The sequence below is a fragment of the Heloderma suspectum genome, chromosome 2 (assembly GCF_057233095.1).
Source record: "Heloderma suspectum isolate Gila_16-S chromosome 2, 16-S_ref, whole genome shotgun sequence".
NCBI lineage: Eukaryota > Metazoa > Chordata > Lepidosauria > Squamata > Helodermatidae > Heloderma > Heloderma suspectum.
Window position 1 is genome coordinate 21815329 of NC_139459.1, and position 20733 is coordinate 21836061.

Below are 20733 nucleotides of genomic sequence, written 5' to 3' on the forward strand. Positions count from 1 at the left end.
AATTAATGCCATGAATCACCCCACGTCCCCTTAAGATTTGCCCAGGCATGTGATTTGCATCTGCTAAGCTGGTATAATGATGAAAAATCCCTTTTTATCAACTTAAACTGCAGTAAGACCATACATGAACTAGGAATAACACATGCTACTTCATGCCCAATTTCCCCAGAAGGTGTATATCTGGGGTCTAGGGGATATTGGAATCTAGCAAACAAAATAACTCCCTCCCCACTCCAAATATAGGAAAGTACTTTATAAAACTATTCTCACAACTTCCTGCAAATTTTGTAAGCTCTATAGAACTCTTGTAATGTAAAGGAATAGAAAGAACAGAAGTAAACAAGTCAAATGAGTAAACACTGTCCCTGGGATATTTACATATGCTCCATAACTTCTATTTCATTTAATTTATTATGTTTCTATACTGCCCCATAGCCAGAGCCTTCTGGGTGGCTTACAACTATTAAAATCTTTAAAATACTTTATAAAAAGTATTTATATACAAACATATAAAGAGACAGCACACACAGAGACACACATATATCTAAAAGAATGGTAAACAGTCAACAGTAAGAAAAATCCAGGACCTGATTAAAGCCTTATCATATGCTGCCAAATGCCTGAGAGAAGAGGCTGGTCTTCACCTGGTGCTGAAAAGATAACACTGTTTGTTGGTGCCAGCCGGGCCTTGTCAGGGAGATCATTTCATAATTGGGGGTCCACCGACAAGAAACTCGTCTTTCTTCTGAGCCTCCCTCACAGGAGGCACCCGGAGGAGAGCCTTAGATGACAAACGTGGTCTATGGGTCGGTTCATGCTGGCAGGGGCGCTCCATCAGGTATTAAGTTTTATTAATTCATATTTTAACATCAAAATGTCAATATTAAAATAATTAATATTAATATTACTTAGTATGTTTATTAATTAATTTAATTGATTAATTGTTTTTTAAAGTTCCCGAACGTGGTTTTATATTTAGATGCCACAAGTGAGGCCTGGAACAAAACATTGCAGTGTGAGTGCCCATCTGATATTACAGCCAATTCTCTATGCCTTCTTCCAAGGCATTTTGTTTCATTCCCCTCCCTCTCCCTCTCCCATTTTCCACCCTGTTAGCATTCTGTGACCACTGAGCATGCTCCCTTTGTTTTCAATCCCTTCCTCATATTGTTTTGCAGTTCTGCAAACCTCAGGGTTCCCCAAAGGCTTCTGATCTCTCCCTCTTGTGAGGGGACATTGCCATTTTGGCTGCCTAAGGATAAGCACTTGGAGAATGAGTTTGCTGTTAGCATATATGAGGGATGGGCTACTTGCTGCCCGCCAAATATTTTGGCCTGCAAGTCCTATCAACCCTCACCATTGGTTATGCTGGCTAGTGCTGAAAGGTGATACATTTCAAAAAATGCACACAAAATGGATATACTTGAAAAAATGTGCATGAAAATGCTTTATTAATTGGAAAATCACTTAAAATGCAAACATTTGAAGAGCTATACACAAAAATATGGACATTTGAAAAAATATGCATGAAAATGCATAGTTTTTCATGCACACTGAAAGGAAAAACTGAAAAAGAATTTGCAACCTGATGCAGAATTGGGATGGAATGAATTTAGGACTGGAAAAATGAGTACCTGAGTGAAATCAAGCTTGATAGATTTGCCCATCCCTAATGATGACAGTCACATACATGTGATTATCAGCATTTATTCTATGTATATCTCTGCATTATGGATACCTGAGGGGTTTAATCTTTGTGAATTCCGATACAAGCCAACCTGATCCTCACCTCCTGGATTAATGTGTAGATCGGGACATAGTTATTGGCAAGCTTTCAGGAATTCCAAATGTATCAAAAACTGCATCAACATACATTTAAACCTACAGATTTAAAATCCATCTTTAATTGCAAAATTTCATGTGGACTTTTTTAAAAAATCAAATATTAATGAGGAAATGGGAGGAAACTTATGGGTGAACACATGTCTTATGGGTGAACACATGTGAAAATGACACCGACTGGAAACAGACTGATTCAGCCATTACTAGTGTGTGTATGTAGACACATTTACAATATTCATCTGGGGTAGTCAACATGCACGTATAATGTTAACATGCTCCAAAATATTATATGGTCAATGCATCTTTAGGCACAGTCCTATACAGGTTTAGACAGAAAAAGGCCTACTACTCCCAGATTGCCCCAGCCAGCATGGCCATTGGCTGGGAATTATGGGAGTTGCAGTACAACACACCTGGAAGATACCAGATTGGGGAAGGCTTCTTTATAAATAAAAAATATTTCCGTTAAATTAAAATAACGACAACAACAACAACATACCCCTCACCAAAAGATGAAAAGTTATAGATAAAAGATAAGCTGTAACATAAGTAACAAAAAGCTCTTGTAATCTGGGTGGTTCTTCTTCTTCTTCTTTTTCTTCTCCTTTTTCTTCTTCTTCTTTAAAGAGAAAATAACCAAAAATGTAGTTTTAGTTCTTTTAGTTTTAGTTCTTCAGAGTAAATCTAAAGAGCTAAATTAGCAATGCAATCATGAGAAAGGGATCGGAGCCTTCTCCAAGCTGTCAAGAGCATTTTACTGGATGATTAATTGGCATTGCTCCGGCCAACCCTTGGGTCCTGCTAAAGGCCATGCCCCCTGACACGCATCTGCCACAGTGAGACGGATTGCAGAAAAGGGATGTCTTCACTCTCTCTCCCCCCTTTTTTTCTTTACAGCTGTTAAATTGCTTTAAGGGGGAAAAAAACCTTATTTATCTCGAACAAAAACTTGAATGTGTCTAATCTGGGGAGTATGTAGTGAAACGAATCCCTGGCTTCCAACTCCTTGCAGATGCAATATTTCCAAATTTTTTGAAAGGATGGGATCATTGAACTTTTCTCATATGTTCCTGTACAGTGCTCCCCCCGCCTCCACTCTTTTTTGCCATAGGCAAAGGCAACAAACAAAAGGGGACAATCCAACCCAAGCTAAAGCACTTTGAGGTCTCATTCACATCAATGGGAGAGTTAAGCACATGCTTGCACATTTCTCACTGGAAACAATGGGACTTAAAAGTGCTTAACTTGAGCTAGATTGTGTCCTAGAATTCTTTCCTGCCTGATGAGACTATTATGCACTATTCACTCTCACTGAATACAAGGATTAACAGTACCTGATATCAAGGAACACTGTCCTTCAACACACACACATACCCATCCTACTATGTATTTTCAAGTGCCCTTTCATTAAGTATATTTGAATCAAAGATCATAACACATAGCAGGAATGCACTGACAGTTCAAATCTGATTTGCAAATGGGATGCAAATTTTTCCTAGCTGATGAATCTGTTGATAGATAGATAGATGAGAGAAAGAAAGAGAGAGAGAGAGAGAGAAAGAAAGATTGAGATTGAGATACAGATACAGATAGAGATAGAGATGGGGCTCTTCTTGAAAAGGAGTCTTAATAGCAACCCTTGCTCCCAACATATGCAAAAAAGGTTAAAATGAGAACAGCAGATACAGTCAGATCAAATAGTTATTCTGGGTTCTGACAATGAAATTTGGTGGGAAAACAGTTTCAGGATGCCAGCAGATATAGTTAAAGACAGTGTACTGAATATTAGATAGGAAGGAAAACAAGGACAGTGTGGTGGGCTGTGCTTTTAAGTTAGCCACCAAGTACATATATCTTTCTATTTTATTTAGTTATAGATGTATTCATTTTAAATGTGCATATGCTGCTTTTCTATTAAAAAAAATCCAAAGAAGCTTACAATAAAAATAATCCAATGAAAACAATAAAAAGATACCACTAAAATCAACAAACCAGCAGCAGAGCTACAATCCTTATAGCAGTTTAAAAATCCAGTAAAAATAATTTAGATAAAAGCAGTGGAACCAGGCATCACCCACTGAAAGTCATGGAGAATCAGAAGTCCAAACTAGGGATGGGGAGAAAGCTGTTCAGTTTGCATTTTAATGTGAACCCATTTCACACTTTTGAACCAATATCAATAGGGATGTACGAAAGTCCCTTACCTGAACCCGAAGCTTGATTTGCGGTGGGGGGGAGGCGCTCCGTCCCTCCCCCCGAAATTCTGGCCGGGGGGGAGGTGCCCCATCCCTCCCCCCCAAAATTCTGGCCGGGGGGAAGGCGCCCTGTCCCTCCGGCCGCAAATCCTCCTGTCCTGCCGGGACGCAAATGGCGGCAGCCGTAGCCACCGCCATTTGCGTCCCTGCAGTCAGCTGTGATAGGCTACGTAAATGTTTACGCAGCCTATTGCAGCTGAGTGAAAAGAAAAAAAAAATCCCGCGCGTACGCAAATGGCGGCACCCATGGGCGTTGCCATTTGCATACGCGCGTTTTTTTTCCCCCACTCAGCCGTGATAGGCTACGTAAACATTTACGTAGCCTATCATGGTGTTTTTTAAAAATCTAGCCGTGATAGGCTACATAAATCTTTACATAGCCTATCACGTTGTTGTTTTTTTAAACTTGGAAATGGCGGCGGCGGCAGCCGGTCAGAAGACCGGCCGCCGCTGCCGCCAAACTGCCGCCAAACTGCCGCAGGAGCCGCCGCCGCCGCTGCCGCCAGGGACATTTGCACAAGGTAAGTCCCATCCCTGGGGCGGGGTGGGGGGGCAGACCGTTTCTCCACCAATTTCGGGGGGCCGAATGCTCTGGCATTTGGCCTCCCCGAGATTTGTGGAGAAATTCTCTGACATCCCTACCAATATATGAATGGAAAACCAATTATTCTTCGAAACCCAATGGAGTTCTTTGGTCAAACAGTGTATATATGCATATATTAGGTGAAAGTGGACACAAAAATGCATATATTAGTGAACACAGTATTAAAAAATGCATTATATTAGGAAAATGGTTCACATAGAATGTGCATATTAGGCAAAAGTGTGTAGAAAACGTATGTCTTCAGAGAAATGTGCACAAAAATGCATCTAAATTTTCATTTAAAAAACCCTCAGATTTTGGGACAAACTGAAGACTGGGGAATTTCTCATCAAAGTTTGATCTGAACTGAACTTAAGATTAGAAAAATGAGAAACTGAGAGAAACAGAAACTGATAAATTCATCCATTCCTAGACTCCTAACTTATCTTCTAAAAGGTAACAATGTTGTGTCACCTTACAGATCTGCCTGGGGCATTCCACACATCAGGTGCCACCAACAAGAAGGCCCCCTCCCCAGATGCTTATGGCTAAACTCTGACCAGATGTCAGATGTTCAGAAATGGGATGGGGATGAGAACATTATAACCCCTCACTAAATGCCTAGCAGCATAATCCTAACCCCTGGTGTTGATGGATATAAGGTGTTAGAAAGGCCCACTGGTGCCTCTCTGCTGGTGGGGATGCTTTCTGCCCCATTGCACCTGGATGAACAGCTGTCAGTGCCAGTTCTCCTGCTGATGGAAAGCCCAGAAATTGATTGTTCTGGGGGTGAGAAGGAGCCAGCTTTGGATTCGCTGAGTCCAAAGCCACTCTGTTCCTTGGAATGAACAAATCTCTTCATTTCAGTTTCTCTATAGCCCTATTCAGTCATTCAAAAAGGGATTAAAAATCTACACATGAGGGGAGGAAGCACTACATCCCTGCTCCTCTCCCTTGTCATGCTCATTGCCCTGTACTCATGGAAGGTAGCTGTCTGAAAAGGAGAGCTTTCTCTATCTGTGGGGGCTCTCTATGAGACTGAGAATACTGGAAAATCAGGGTTCTCAATCACATGGAGAGCCTCCATGGATAGAAGAGGGTCTCCTCTTCAGGCAGTCGCCTTTCACAAGTAGAGGGCAATGAACACAATGAGAGAGAGGTCCCAGATGGAGTGTGTGTTGGTTTTAACCCCCTTTTAAATGACCGAACAGGGCTTCTGATTCTCATTTTCCCAACTTTAAGTTCAGTTCATCTCAAATGTTGAGAATTTCTTAAGTTTGGTTCATCCTGAACTTGAGAATGTTTTTTAGGTTCACATGAAAATTTGTAAGGATGTTTGCACATATTTCTCCTAATACATGAATTTTTGTATGCATTTTGCTTAATCTACACAGTTTTTGCAATACATTTTTCTAGTTATTTCCCCTTAATTCCTCACTTCTGTATGCATGTTTTGATTGGAGAACTCCATTGCCAAATTTGGAGAAGTGCAAATTTCTAAGGATAACTGAGTTTCAGTTTGCATCAGTGTGAAATTAGATAAGTTCACATTAAAGTATGAACTGAACACATTTCTCCCCCATACCTATCCCTTTCTCCAGAAGAACCTGATCCAGGCCTGTTAGCTCCATCAGTCCTGCTGCTGGTATAGGGAAATTCCCTCCCTTTGTGACCAGTGAGAAAGAAATTCAGAAAAATCTCTCTCCCAGAGAAAAACAGACCTCCACCCCCACCCCATTGCAACCACAACCTTCCATCCTGGCCAATGTGAATTGGTAGGGCTTTGGATGAGGTGTTGCATCCATCTTGTGCACACACACCCCGGCCCACTTAGGACTGATGTGCCTGTGGTACTTATATTTTATTATAAAATGGCCATGGTAGAGTCTAGTGAAATCTATTGCTTCACCTATAGTTTGCATATATAGTTTGTAAAACATACACTTCACTATGGAGATGCACACATTTGGGGCATTAGTCATCTTCTCAAGAAAATCTTATTTTATCCTGTAATGTCTTCAAGAAATGGATCGGCTAAATGAATCTACCTTTGTTCATTTACTTTGACTGGCTTTTATACTTGTGTGATTTAAAGAGATTTTCTTACAATTAGATATTTTGTCACTTGTTTTGATTCATGTGTATCTCTGGTTTTCTTTAATGTTGTTTGGGTATGGCTTACCCACTTTGTGTCTAGCCTTAATCTTTTCAGCTGTAGTTTAAACATTCTTTAAAAAAAAATAAAAAATCTTGCCCACTGTAAAAAAGAAGAGACCATTAAGTATGTTGATTTTTACACATTCCTTGCCACAGTTTGATCCACTTTAATCAATACCCCATTCATCCCTTTTTTTCCCAGTTTTGCTACCTCTCCCCAATACCACTGAAATGTAGCATATTTTAGGGACAGTGCTCAAAGTGAACAGCAGACCCCTATCGTCTTGAAGACTACCCACAATTCATGGATGGCCAACCTGCAGCATGGTTGCCACCAGTAGCACAGCCAGCTGTAGTTTGTGGCACTCCTTGGCAAGTAGAGGGGGGTTCACTGGCATGGCAAAGAGTCTTGATGACTCTTCTCTTTGTGTTTTCCATACTGCACCCACACATGCTCCACAATCCCATAAACTAGAGGCAGAACCGCCCCAAGATACCAGTGGTTATGTATCTGCTGGAGTAAGCACAAGGGTGGCCTTCCCTCAGACCTATACATATAGGAGCGGGGCTGAAGGATGGCAACCAGGAGGGTGAGGGGGTCTGGGTTCTATGGGAATGGTTGGAAGAGATGGATATGTTTACCTGGGGAAGTGAAGATTATGGGGAGACATGATGGACAGTGCCAGCTCCAGGTTTTTCAGGGCCTTGGGGCAAGACATCCTCAGTGGGCCCCTCCCTAAGTGAGTCTATATTCTCACCAGCTGTTATTGCTCTTCTCATAAGAACATAAGAAGAGCAATGCTGGATCAGACCAAGGGTCCATCTAGTCCAGCATCTGGTTCACAGAGTGGCCAACCAGCTGCCATGGGAAACCCACAAGTAGGACATGAGTGCAGCAACCTCCCACCCATGTTCCCCAGCAACTGATTTACACAGGCATACTGCATCTGATACTGGAGGTAGGATATAGCCATCAGGACTAGTACCCACTGATAGCCTTCTCCTCCAGGAATTTGTCTACCCCCCTTTTAAAGTCATCCAAATTCATGGCCATTGCTACATGTTATGATAGCAAATCCCATAGTTTAACTATGTGGTGTGTTAAAAAGCCCTTCCTTTTATCTATCCTGAATCTCCCACCAATCACATTCATGGGATGGCCCCAGGTTCTAGTATTATGAGAGATGGAATAAAATGGCTCCCTCTCCACACCATGCATTCTTTACACCATGCATAATTTTGTGCACCTCTATCATGTCTCCCCTTACTCGCCTTTTTTCTAAGCTAAACAATTCTAGCTGTTGTAACATCATTGCTGTTGTTCATCATTGCTACCACTTGCTTGTCTGACAGGCAGAGAACCAGTGAGCAAGTAGAAAGTTGCATCTACTTCTCCTACTTCTCACCACCACCATTGACTGGGCCAGAGTGAGAGGCAGGTGAACAAGCAGGTTGCAATAATGAAGAAGAAGAGCAACTCTAGAAGTCACTGGGCCCCTTCTGGGGTGTGGGTGCCCAACCATGCCTACCCTTGATGCCAGCCCTGGTGATAGCTATCTTCAGATATGGGACAGAGCTGTCATGCAGAAGATGAAGCAGCTTTGTTCTCTGTTGCTTCAGAGATCAGGAATAAAACAAACGGGTAGAAATTACAGGGAAGCACATTTCACCTAAACGTTAGGAGACACTACCTAATGTTGAGAGCCTTTTGACTCTGCCTTGGGCAGAAGTGTACTCTCCTTCACTGGAGAGGTATTTAAGCAGAGGCTGAACAACCATCTGTCAAGGTTGCTGTAGTTGCATCCTGAATTGCCGAGCCTGCATTGAGCTGCAGCTTGGACTAGATGATCACCAATGTCCCTTCCAGCCCAATAGTTCCTGCATTCTCTAGGACAGTGAGGTGATTGAATGCTGAAATAGTAGAACAGACTGCATAACCTCAGACTGCAGGCAGAGGATTCCAGTTCTGAATGCTCCATCGTAAATAACACACCTCCCACAAAGAGAATGCTAGCACAGCAGGGAGAGAGGTTCTATCCTAATCCTTTGCCAGATGCATTGGTTTTCTGTGTGGCAGGATATTTTAATGTAGAAATGAATTAAAAAAAAAAAAGACGCATGCCTGTAGCCTGAAATAGTGCAGTCCATCCTGCCACCTCAGCATTTTCCTGACCTATTGTTCTGCATGTAGTGTAAACCAGACCTCCTACTTTGGACTTGCAGCACACATATGCAACAGAAGCAAGCAGGCCAATAATGCCTTAATTTCATGTCACCGTGGAACCACATGACACAACCGAAAACAAAATTTATCTCCAGTCACCTTTATCTTGTAAAAGTCTACTGTTAATCTGCATGGAAAATTAAGGTGGTTTCATCAGATAATTCTATGTTTCTACTTGGGGCTATGATGGCAATGGTGGCGGTGATTCTGTTGTTTTTTTTACAAACATATACATGGTGGCTTATGTAAAATCAAAATAATATAAAATATAGCCTAAACAATCAAATATACAATAAAAAACCAATAGCAGTTAAACCCAACAACAAAACAGCAGCAGTTAAAAACAGAGCACATACTTCGTCTGTCAGGATCCTTTAAAAGCCCACCTAAATAAAATTATTTTGACTGCCTGCCTAAAAGCAGGCCATGAGGTAGCCAGGCATAGCTCTCTTGGGAGGTTATTCCAAATCCCGGACACTGTTGTGCGTGTTCTCTATCAGTCCTCTAGGGTGGTTCTGCTGTCTTTGTGTATATCAAACTACGAAGCAAGCGGTGGTAAGTCTGCCCCACCGTGTAGTTTAGCAATGCAGACCCTTCATTTTCCTCTTAGATATCATGGAGTGCAAAATACTGCTCAAGGCATCCAATTTATGTGGTCCAGGCTTCTGCAGTATTATCAAAGGGGTCCATATACTCTGTCTGGGATCCCATTTTAAAAAGGTAGTATTTGTGGGATTGTTATCTGGCCACCTCACACACCTCCCCAGCTCTCCTACTTGAGGCCTAAGTTTAGGGCTAGTCTTCATAACAAGGCCTCTAGGCCTACCACAGTCCACCTAGACCACTTCCTCGCACTTAGCAGCTGTTTTCCTGGTAGCTCTTAATGCAGGTACGGTAGCCCAGCAATAGTGTTAGTCAATCCCATTCTCGTTGCCACTGTTATGTCTATATGTGCCCTGTTGATAACTCCTGGACACACACACAGCACTGCGGCAACTTCTTTATTAGGCAGGTATCATGCTTGCTTGCTTTGATGTGCACTGATATAGACAGAGGCAGCAGAAGCCTCCTAGAGCCAGGGATGGGCAGAAAGTAGATCTCCAGATGATTTGGACTTCAACTCCTAGCATTCTTAATGATTGGCCATACTGGCAGGGGCTTCTTGGAGTTGATGTCCAAAGCATCTGGACCTTCTGCCCAACTCTACCCTACAGGCTTGACCTGGAACATACACAGCAGGCACCACAACCAAAAGTCCCTCTCCCAGGTATCCACCTGCCTTATTTGAGCCAGTGGTGGGACCTGAAGAAGATCCTTTGTGGTGGAACAAAAGTCCTGGGCAGGTTCGTGTGTGTGTGTGTGTGTGTGTGACATCATGAAATTCCTGAGATATTCTGATCCCAAATCATTTAGGCACTTAAAAGTCAAAGCTAGCACCTTAAACTGAGCCTGGAACCAAACTCGGATCCGCTAACAAATTAACCAAGAAATTGGAAAGCATTGTTGCATCCATAGCTTTCAGCTTGCTAAAACATTTGTTGTTGTTTTTAGTTTAATTTTATTTTGTGGTAGTTCTGAAGGCTTGGCAGGGGTCAAAATTAATTATCCAGCAGCATCAGAAGACAAAGTGGAGGCTTTGGGTCTGCATAGCAGGAAATATATTTTGTGGCACCCCTTAAATGGTTTTAGCTGTGGCTTTGATCCTTTCACGGTAGTGTCAGGTTTTGGAAATTTAGTGCTAGAGAGGATTACAAAGCTTACATCTTGCTTTTCTTCCCCCCGCCCCACTTTTCTTTTTCTACCATTCCTAGGCCTTATGTGTATCATTGAAGCAACTTAATAAAAAAGAAATATTGGGGTTGTTTGTTTGTTGTAACAATTTGTAGAACTGCATAGCTACCGGCATTTTCTTTCATCAGTGTCTGTGCCAGTGTGGGATGCCAGTGTGCCCAGGAAGCACAGGGTAAACTAGATGCCTTTAATCTCCTAGTACCCAATTCTAAAATGCATACTGGGTAGCGAGCACATCCTTTCGACTGTGCTTTTGTTCAGCTTTCTTGGCTGGATAAGAGACAGCCATGTTGTTGTTTATGATTAATTTCTGATTCACTCCATTCCTTAGATGAGTAACAATTTAAAAACAACAACATAACATACACCCATAGCGCAGATAAATGGCCATGATGAGGCAAGGCAACCCACACATTGGAGTAGGGTTTTCTTGTTACAGGATAGAAACGAGGAAGCCCCATAAATTCAGAGACCTCTGATTAGGGAGGTGTGAATCTACAAAACATGAGCTCTTTGCGGTTTTCCGAATTCCACCTCAAAGATCATTCTGACTCATGTCTATATCATATTATGAGCTTTTTTCTTTTCACATGAAAATACAAGTATATTTACATTTGGGAAAAGGTACATGAAAATACATGTATATTTACATGTGCCTTTTCCCAAATGTACTGAAGTGTATGCACTTTCTCTTTGATTCATTAAAGCGTGCTTCTGTGCATTTTTGAAAACGATGCATTTTTCATGTGCATTTTACAAATCTACATATTTGTCAAACAGAGTTTTCTAATTCTGCGAATTGCATTGCAAGCTTGGAAATATACAGACTTTGAGTGAAGATGGCTTTGGGGTCCATATTTGGTTCTTAGAGATGCAAGCTGGGTAAACTGGGGTAAAAATTGAACTGAAATGAATTTCTTATACATCCCCACCTCTGATTGTAGCTTGATTGACATTTAGCTGTATTGGCATGGGAGCCTATTCCCTCTGATGTCGTTCCAACTTTTCCTGTAATATCTAGGTGGAGGAATTACATAGGCAGTGCCATTGAAGGAGTTCCTTCCTATAACTGCATATGAGTTGCTTACTCATTGCATGAGTTGCTTACAAAATTGCATATGGCATAGTGGGGAGGGCATTTTTCGCAGTGGAAGAAACCATGAGGATTCTTTGGATCTGGGGTGTTCAACCTCTTTTAGCCTGAGGGCCGCATTCTGTTTCAGAGACACTCTTGGGGGGCACATTCCAGTGGTGAGTGGGACCAAAGATAAAAGGGGTGGGGCTAAAAAATCAGAAACATCAGAATATTTTAGCTTAAACCTCTTAATGACTGTTAACGACATCTTAGGAGAGGCATTTCAACCTTTTAGAAAGGGGGAAAAACTGCACAGAAGCTGGAAAACCACCTAATGCTCAGTGGTCAAGGGAAAGGGGGTGGGGCCAGGTGAAGCAGGCTTGGCCATCTAGGGAACCCCAAAGGGCCAAACTGGGACCCCATGAGGGCCAGATTTGACCCTGGATCATGGCCTTAATTTTAAATTGTGCTTTGCTTTAAGAACTGGTATAAACTGAAAAGTAGACTGAGAAAGAGAGAGAGAGAATTTATTCTAGAGCCCTTTTCACACATTGTGTGTGTGTGTAGGGGGTGGGGGGTGGGATCACATGATTCCCCATCCCTCCTTCATGCATTCAACTGACTGCTTGCACAGACTCTGTGTGCATATGCTCTAAACAGGACTTTCTCCTTGCAACCAGGAATGAATACATTGCTAAGGGTGGATTCCTGTGGTCCCTAGGAAGGCATCCCAGGGGCAAAAAAAAGTGCTGACTTCCCTCTGTCTGGGTGGTGGAGGAAGTCCCCATCAGAAGCCTCCTCATTCAGGCAGCAGAAGCCTCCACCACCATCACTCTTCTAAAGGGGTGTGTTGGGACTCATGCCCATGAAAAATTGTGTGTGTTTGTGGGTGTGGGTGTGCTATGACAGCCCTGGGACTGGCCTAGTTTTTATCCCTTCTCATTGGAAGCAAGGAGCAGGAAAATAAAATAGGTTGGCTATGGCCACCAAAAGAGGAGGGTAGAACCCCCCCCCCCAACTTTTCCTTGGGTGGTGTGAGCCCAGCAGGGCTTTGGTTTGGGTGAGTCTTCTGCCACAGATTCACATAGGAACATAGGAAGCTGCCTTGTACTGAGTCAGATCCTTGGTCCATCTAGCCCAATATTGTCAACACTGACCGGCAGTAGTTCTCCAGGATTCCAGGCAGGAGTTTTTTGAGCCATATTGGGAGATGCCGGGGATAAACCTGGGGCCTTCCGCATGCAAAGCATGAGCTCTCCCACTGAGCTATGTGCCTTCATCCTCCCCTACCCCATAGGAATGCAGCTAATTCAACACTATTCAACCCTATGCACACTGAGCTCTGAATAAGACTTCAGAGAAAATGTGCCCAGGGCCAAGCTTTATATATATTTTTAAAATTCAGTATATTTCTGGCAATAATGTTTTGATGCACTGAGTCCCTCTCTCTCAATGAGAGAAGTGTCAGAGAGCACAGAATGTGGAAGCGGTTCCCACACTGTTGCGGGAGAATGAATGGCAATGGGGGCTTTGTGCATGGGGTCATTTTAGGGTGTGCATTTGTTGAATCAGTTCCTACCCCGACCTTCAATGTGTAAAAACAATAACAACAACAACAACACACACAAAAATCCCACTTTCAAAATAATATTAAAACAATAAAAAATAAAAAACAGTCACAGCAATTAAAAAAGAACAATAGATAAGTAGCCAGATAAAACAGTAGAAATTAAAAACAATTTCTTCCTTAGAGTAAAAGTCTGGGGAAACTAAAAGGTCTTCACTTGTGACCAAAAAGACAAAGGGCAGGTGGAGGGTGCCAAGTGAGCCTTTCTGGGGAGAGTATTCCATAAGCAGGGTGTTGCAAGCAAGGAAGCCTCTCTCCAGTCACCAACTGCCTCATTTCAGATGGTTGGGGGAACATGGAGGAGGATCTACAAAGAGATTCTGACTGTACAAAGAAGCTTTTGTCAGAGTAGGCCGTCCTCAGCTACCTAGTTTCTAACCACGGAGGGTTTAAAGGTAAGCTCCAGCACTTCAAGTTGTGCCCAGAAATAACAAAAAACCAGTGCAGCTATTTAAGCACTAGAGAGATATATTCCTATTGACTGGCCCCAGTTAGCAACCTAGCATGAATATTTTGAACTTACTGCATTGTCTGAACAGTCTTCAAGCAGTACACCACATCTCAGAACCCAGTCATATTTGGGTTTCATCTCTGTTTTTCCAGTTGTAAGTTTGGTTCATCCTGTTTCCATATGCATTTGGGAATTAAAAAAAAAAGTTTGCACAAATAATGTGTACCCATTTTTATGTGCATTTCTCCTGATGCATATATTTTAATACACAGTTTTGCCGAAAATATGCATTTTTGCAACCACTTTTCCTAAAAGAATGCATTTTAACATTATTTTAATGAATATATGCATTTTTGTGTGTGCCTTTCCCTAAAATGCACATTTTTGCATGTATAGTTTGATTAGAGAACTCCATCAGAAAATCTGGAGAAGTGCGAATTTGGATTAAGGATAGCTGAGTTTTTCTTTACATATTGGTTTGGAAGTGTGAAATTAGGTAAGTCTGCATTAGAATTTTTTCCCTATTGCTAGTCCTACGTGTTACCAGAGCACGGACAGGCTTATCTCTGCCCAGGAGAGTTCTTAGCTGCTGTCAAAGATTCTCTGTGTTACTGAGGCTATTAGGTCTTCCAGCAACAAAGCGGTATCTGGGAGATCCTCCCAAATAAAAAACGTTTTCCATTATGGAGAGTGCAACCTCAAATTAAACACCACTTTCCTGGCAGATGAATCACTTACCAACATTAGTTACTTCTTTCCTGGACTGAGCTTCAGTTTATTGGCTCTCATCCAGTCCATTACTGATCCCAGACACCAGTTCATCATGTCCACTGCTTCACCTGATTTGATGAGAAAGTAAGATAATAATGTGTGTCATCAGCATATTGATGGCACCTCGCCTCAAATTACCCCCACCTCAGAGGTTTCACATGCATGTTAAACAGTATGGGGGACAAGATGGAACCCTGTGGGACCACATTGCATAAATGCTACAGGCTGAGGAGTAGTTCTCCAGCATCACCTTCTGGACTCAACCCTCCATGTAGGAAGAGAAGTGCCCTAACCCTGGCACCAGCTTGTCTGTCATGGGAGGGGTTTTTGCAGGCGGGTGGGGAGAGAGGAGGTGGTGGGGTACCATTGGGTACCCCCCAGTGGCACCACCAGGTGGGGAGGAGCCGGCAGAGCCCTCTTAAGTTCTGCGCCCCTCCCAACCAGCTCTCTCGCACTTGAGGCTCAGCTGATACTGTGCGAGAGAGAGTCTTCGCTCGCTTCAGTGGCAGCGGCGCTCGCCTCTTTACGTAGACTAATCTTTACGTAGACTACGGCGAAAATAAGGGCAACGCAAATAGCGTTGCCCTTATTTTCGCCATAGTCTACGTAATCTTTATGTAGACTACAGCGACCAAATAAGGAACGTGAATGGCGGCTCCCTATGGGGGCCGCCATTAGCCGTACGCACTTTTTTTTTTTTAAAGTCACCTGTGATAGGCTACGTGACGATTTACGTAGCCTATCACGGCTGACTTTGCAAATCTAGCCGTGATAGGCTACGTTAATCGTCACGTAGCCTATCACGGGGGCGGGTTTTTTTTTTTACTTTTATTGGAATGGTGGCGGCGGGAGCCGGTCGAAAGACCGGCTGCCGCCTCTGCCCCTGTCGAAGACCTGATGAACTGCCGCCGGGACCCGCCGCCGGGAGGGACATTCGGGAAAGGTAAGTCCCATCACGGGGGGGGGGTGCGGGGGCCGGGGGGGTGCGGAGAATTTCTCCCTGAAACTACTTCGGGGGGCCGAACACGTTGGCACTCGGCCCCCCGAAGTTTCGGGGAGAAATTCTCCCCCATCCCTACGCAGAAGGGCTACCATCGAGCCTTCTATGCGTGGGACCTGAAGGACCAAGACCTTTGGCTCCAATTTATGACTCCTTCCAGGCTGGGTTTCAGCGACAGATCTGACAGTGGCCACATTCTCACCAAGCTGTCTCCCGCAAAGGCCCCCCAGCCTATTGTGGGTCTAGTGGTTCAACACCGCTGGCTGTGCTGGGAGTAAAGCTCCAAGGGTGCATGCTTCAGGAACCCATGCCATTTCCTCCATGAACGCTCCCTTTGTGGCGGACAGCACCCTTGCACCACTTATCCGAGAACCCGGGGATGGCGGGGTTCCCCAAGGGAAGACCAAGGCAGTAGGAAGCCTGGTGCCAGTCAACAGCCCCCTCCTAAAGGGCCCCAGCCCAGTTAAAATCATGCTGCTCCTCTAGCTCTTAAGACACTACCCTGACAGAGAGAATGCATTCTACTTGGAACATGGCTTCACAATGGTTGTTTTTTTCACCTTGGAAACGGCGGCGGCAGCCGGTCGGAAGACCGGCTGCCGCCGCCACTGCCACCAAACCTCCGCCGAACCACCGCCAGGAGCCGCCAGCGCCAGGGACATTTGACAAAGGTAAGTCCCATCCCAGGGGGGGTGGACCGTTTCTCCACCAATTTCGGGAGGTTGAATGCATTGGCATTCGGCATCCCGGAGATTCGTGGAGAAATTCTCCGACATCCCTACACAACAGGGGTCCATCCCCCGACCCATGGCATTCCAGAAAAACCTGTAAGGCCTTGACAGGGCATAACTCATTGACTTGCGCTCAGCCGAGGGCCACTGTCGTACCCTTGCCATACTGATCAGTCTTTGACCTCCTAATGCGTAGGTGGATTACATTGGGACAGACCTGTACATCGGAGTATCTCAAGGCCCTCCCAGGCAAGTCAGATTTGGAAGCAAAAACCAACTCTGAAATTCTAAGGGCCCCGAAGAAGGCCGTTAAGGCTGCTGCGTGGAACAGGGAAACTTCATACTGGGAAGTGCAAAGGGAGGGCCATAATCTCTGGAGCCCAAGAAGGATATCCAGAGAGAGAGGGCGCATCTGGTAAAGCAGGTGACATCCGTGCCCAACCCTGCACTGCATGCCTAAACCTGAAATCTGACATGGAGTCCATAAATGGCCACCATTTGCAGTTTTTTTTCTTACACACACGTGATAGGCTACATAACTTTTTATGTAGCCTAAAACATCTGGGTAAAAAAAAAAGGCGTACGCAAATGGCGGCCATTTGCATTCCTTATTTTGGGCCGTCGTAGTCTATGTAAATAATTACATAGACTAAGATGGCGAAAATAAGGGGAACGCAAATAGTATCCGCTACGCTATTTGCATACCCCTTATTTTTGCCGTCTTAGTCTACGTAAATGTTTACATAGATTAAGACATCAAAAATAAGGAACACAAATGGCGGCGGCTGTCGCCGCTGCCATTGCGTACACGGTTCCCCCCCTCAGAGCCCTCCGCAGCTGGAAATCCGGCTGCGGACGGCTCTGGCCTGGCTAGGCCTGGCCGGCTGCTCTGCGGAGCTGCCGTGGAGCACAGCCGGCCACAGAGGATTCCGGGGGGGAGGAATGGAGTGCCTCCCCCCAGTCCAGGATTCCGGGGGGAGGGACGGAACGCCTCCCCCCCCACCATAAACATAATCCACCAACAGGTAAGTGATTTTCGTACATCCCTAGTAATAATGTCATGGTCCTCGACGCTCTTGTGGATCAATTGGAAGCCTCAGAATAATGCTGTCATTGACCGGGCCCAACGGAAGATTAACAGGGAAATGGCTCGGTGGCTATGTGAACGTAGTGATGGGTTCATCACCCACCAGGAAATTCTTTGGACATGGAGGGAGCTCTACAGACAGGATGGTGTCCACCTGTCCGATGCAGGGAATGACATATTTTTGTCCAATCTGCAAAGGGGCCTGTGGGATTTCCTTCAATGCAGGTGGGGGGGGGAGTTTTACAAGCAATAGGCTTGTTACTCCTGGTGGCAGCTAGGACGGGCAAAAGCAGAAAGAAATTAGGGATGGTGTGTATGCAGAGGCACCTTATGGTGACAAGTGTCACCTGAGGCCCCGCAAAAGGGTTGTCCGGCTCAGCGGGGGGGATAAGGGTTGCCTGAGAGACCAACCCTCCTCACTCACCCAGGTGTTTAGGCGGTACCAGAAGGAGGTGACAGGGGAAGGTCTACCTCCCCCAGAAGGGGCAGTCTGGAATGGTGGCGAGAGTGATGAAACCCCTCAGGCTGGGTGTGTTTTCACCCAAGAAGTGCTAGCTTGTCTCTGGCACAGTCAGGTGCCCGTTCTAGGTACCCCTTTGCAGATATTTTCAATAAATGTGGCCCAATTTTCAATCCAAGCCTTGTTGTCTGTCTCTTCTTTAACCCATCTCCGCTCGCAATATTTGTTGTGTCATATCTTATGTTGTGTACGTGATTTGTTTATTTAAAATATTTTTATATCACCTTTCACAGAAAAGGTGAATATTCTGTGAAAATTCACAGAATTTGAATTCTGTGAATTCTTTGGCCCACCATCTTCAGGGCCAGATGAACTGCATCCTAGAGTAATAAAGGAACTGGCAGAAGACCAGAAGCTTGAAGAGCAACAGCAAGATGAGGCAGTGGGAAATGCTGAGGTGAAGAAAAATGGAGTAGAGGATACTCCTTGGAAAAGGGTGACAGTTAGGAGAAGAAGAGCTAGATGCCACTCTGCACCAGTGGAAACAGTGGAGCTGTGGAACCGATTCCAGGTACTTGCGGATGAGACTGGAGGACAGCCTGCAGAGGAAGAATCACAGGGGAACCTACATGAGAGTGAGCAAGAGGCTGAAAGTCAGTCAAACAGAGGCAAGGAAACCCAGGCCTACAACAACAAGAAGAGAAGAGTGGTAGTAGTGGGAGACTCCTTGCTGCGTGGGATCGAGACCCAAGTATGTCGCGAAGACCCATGGACTCGCCAGGTATGTTGTCTCCTAGGAGGATGAATTAGAGACATGACTAAAAGGTTGCCTGCACTCATAAAGCCCACTGACAGGTATCCCTTTCTTCTCATCCATGTGGGAACAAATGATACCGCCAAGCGGAGCTACGAAAAAATCACATCAGACTTTGAAGCTTTGGGAAGGAAACTCAAGAACTTTGGGGCCCAGATAGTTTTCTCATCCATCCTTTCAGTAGTTAGAAGAGGGATAGAAAGGGAACGAAAAATACTCCGGGTGACTGACTGGCTACGAAGGTGGTGCTGAAGAGAGAGATTTGGATTCTGGGACCACGGGCTATACTTCCTGGAAGATGGGCTGTTGGCAAGGGATGGGTTGCACCTCACAAAGGATGGGAAGAATGTGTTTGGCCACAGCATGAAGAACTTCATCAGGATGGCTTTAAACTGAATCCTACGGGGAAGGGAGATGTAATGTTGGGGGTAACAATGGACGTAGGTGCATCCACTGCAATGAAGAGAACAGCTCTGACAGTGCCCAATAATAGTCTTCAGACACATGTAGGAAGAAAGCCAGACTATGAAGTACATGGTCTTTGATGTCTATATACTAATGCCCAGAGTATGGGAAACAAACAGAATGAACTTGAACCCTTAATACAGGAGGGAAATTATGACTTGATAGGTATAACTGAGACTTGGTGGGATGACTCTCATGTCTGGAATACAGCAATTGAAGGATATAACTTGTTCAAAAAGAACAGGAGGAACAGAAAGGGAGGTGGGGTTGCACTGTATGTGAAAAATACATATCTCTGCACAGAAATACAGGAGGATGAGCTTGGTAGCCCCATCGAGAGCATCTGGATCAAAATAAATGGAGCAAAGAATAAAAGGAACCTGGTGGTCGGAGTCTACTACTGGCCACCCAACCAAGGAGAAGACGAGGATGAAACTTTTGAAAAGCAAATAGCCAATGTTTTAAGGAAGCATGACGTAGTAGTAATGGGGGACTTCAATTTCCCCGATATTTGTTGGGAGACAAATTCTGCAAAACATGGCCCCTCCAGGAAATTCCTGACTTGTGTGGCGGATAACTTCCTCCTACAGAAAGTAGAGGAAGGAACTAGAGGATCAGCTATCCTTGACTTGATCCTAACCAACAGAGATGACTTACTGGATAAAGTAGCAGTTACAGGAACTCTGGGGGAAAGCGACCATGTTGCACTTGAGTTCATGGTTCTAAGGGAAGCAAAAGCTGAGGGTAGTCAAACTTGTACCCTGGATTTTAGGAAAGCTGATTGTAATAAACTCAGAACAATGATCAATAAGGTCCCATGGCAAGCGACGCTAATGAGAAAAGGAGTCCAAGATGGGTGGGAGCTTTTAAAAAAGGACATTCTCAAGGCATAATCACAAACAATTCCAACATGAAGAAAAGGTGGAAGACAACAGAAGAAGCCAATGTGGCTTCACAAAAAGCTTAGGGATGATCTGAAAACAAAAAAGGACACATATAGGAAGTGGAAAGAAGGCCAAGCAACAAAGGAAGAGTACAGGCAGGTAGCACAGAATTGCAGGGATGGCGTCAGGAAGGCTAAAGCTGAGAATGAGCTGAGGTTAGCAAGGGATGCTAAAAACGACAAAAAGGCTTTCTTCAGCTACATGCATAGTAAAAGGCAGAGGAAAGAAATGGTGGTTCAGCTATTAAATAAGGATGGCAAAACGATAACAGATGACAAAGAAAAGGCAGAGGTGCTCAATTCCTACTTTGGCTCAGTCTTCTCCCCAAAGACGGTCTATGACCCCCCTGGCAAAGGCAAAGTGCAGGCTGAAGGGACAGGATTGCAGCTTGAGATCAATAGGCATATGGTCAAGGAACACCTAATTACTCTGACTGAGTTCAGGTCTCCAGGGCCA

The 20733-nt window shown here is 44.3% G+C and overlaps 1 long non-coding RNA gene across 7 annotated transcripts in view; it reads left to right on the forward strand.

Annotated features, from left to right (window-relative positions):
* The first annotated feature begins 621 nt into the window (after window positions 1-621).
* The window catches only part of LOC146351971 (uncharacterized), a 76337-nt gene continuing 56225 nt past the window's right edge, over window positions 622-20733 (forward strand). For 6 of the 7 annotated variants that reach the window (XR_014787506.1, XR_014787510.1, XR_014787507.1 and 3 more), the window contains exon 1: window positions 845-14501. This is a non-coding gene — a long non-coding RNA (uncharacterized LOC146351971). The other variant, XR_014787511.1, reaches the window with a different exon arrangement.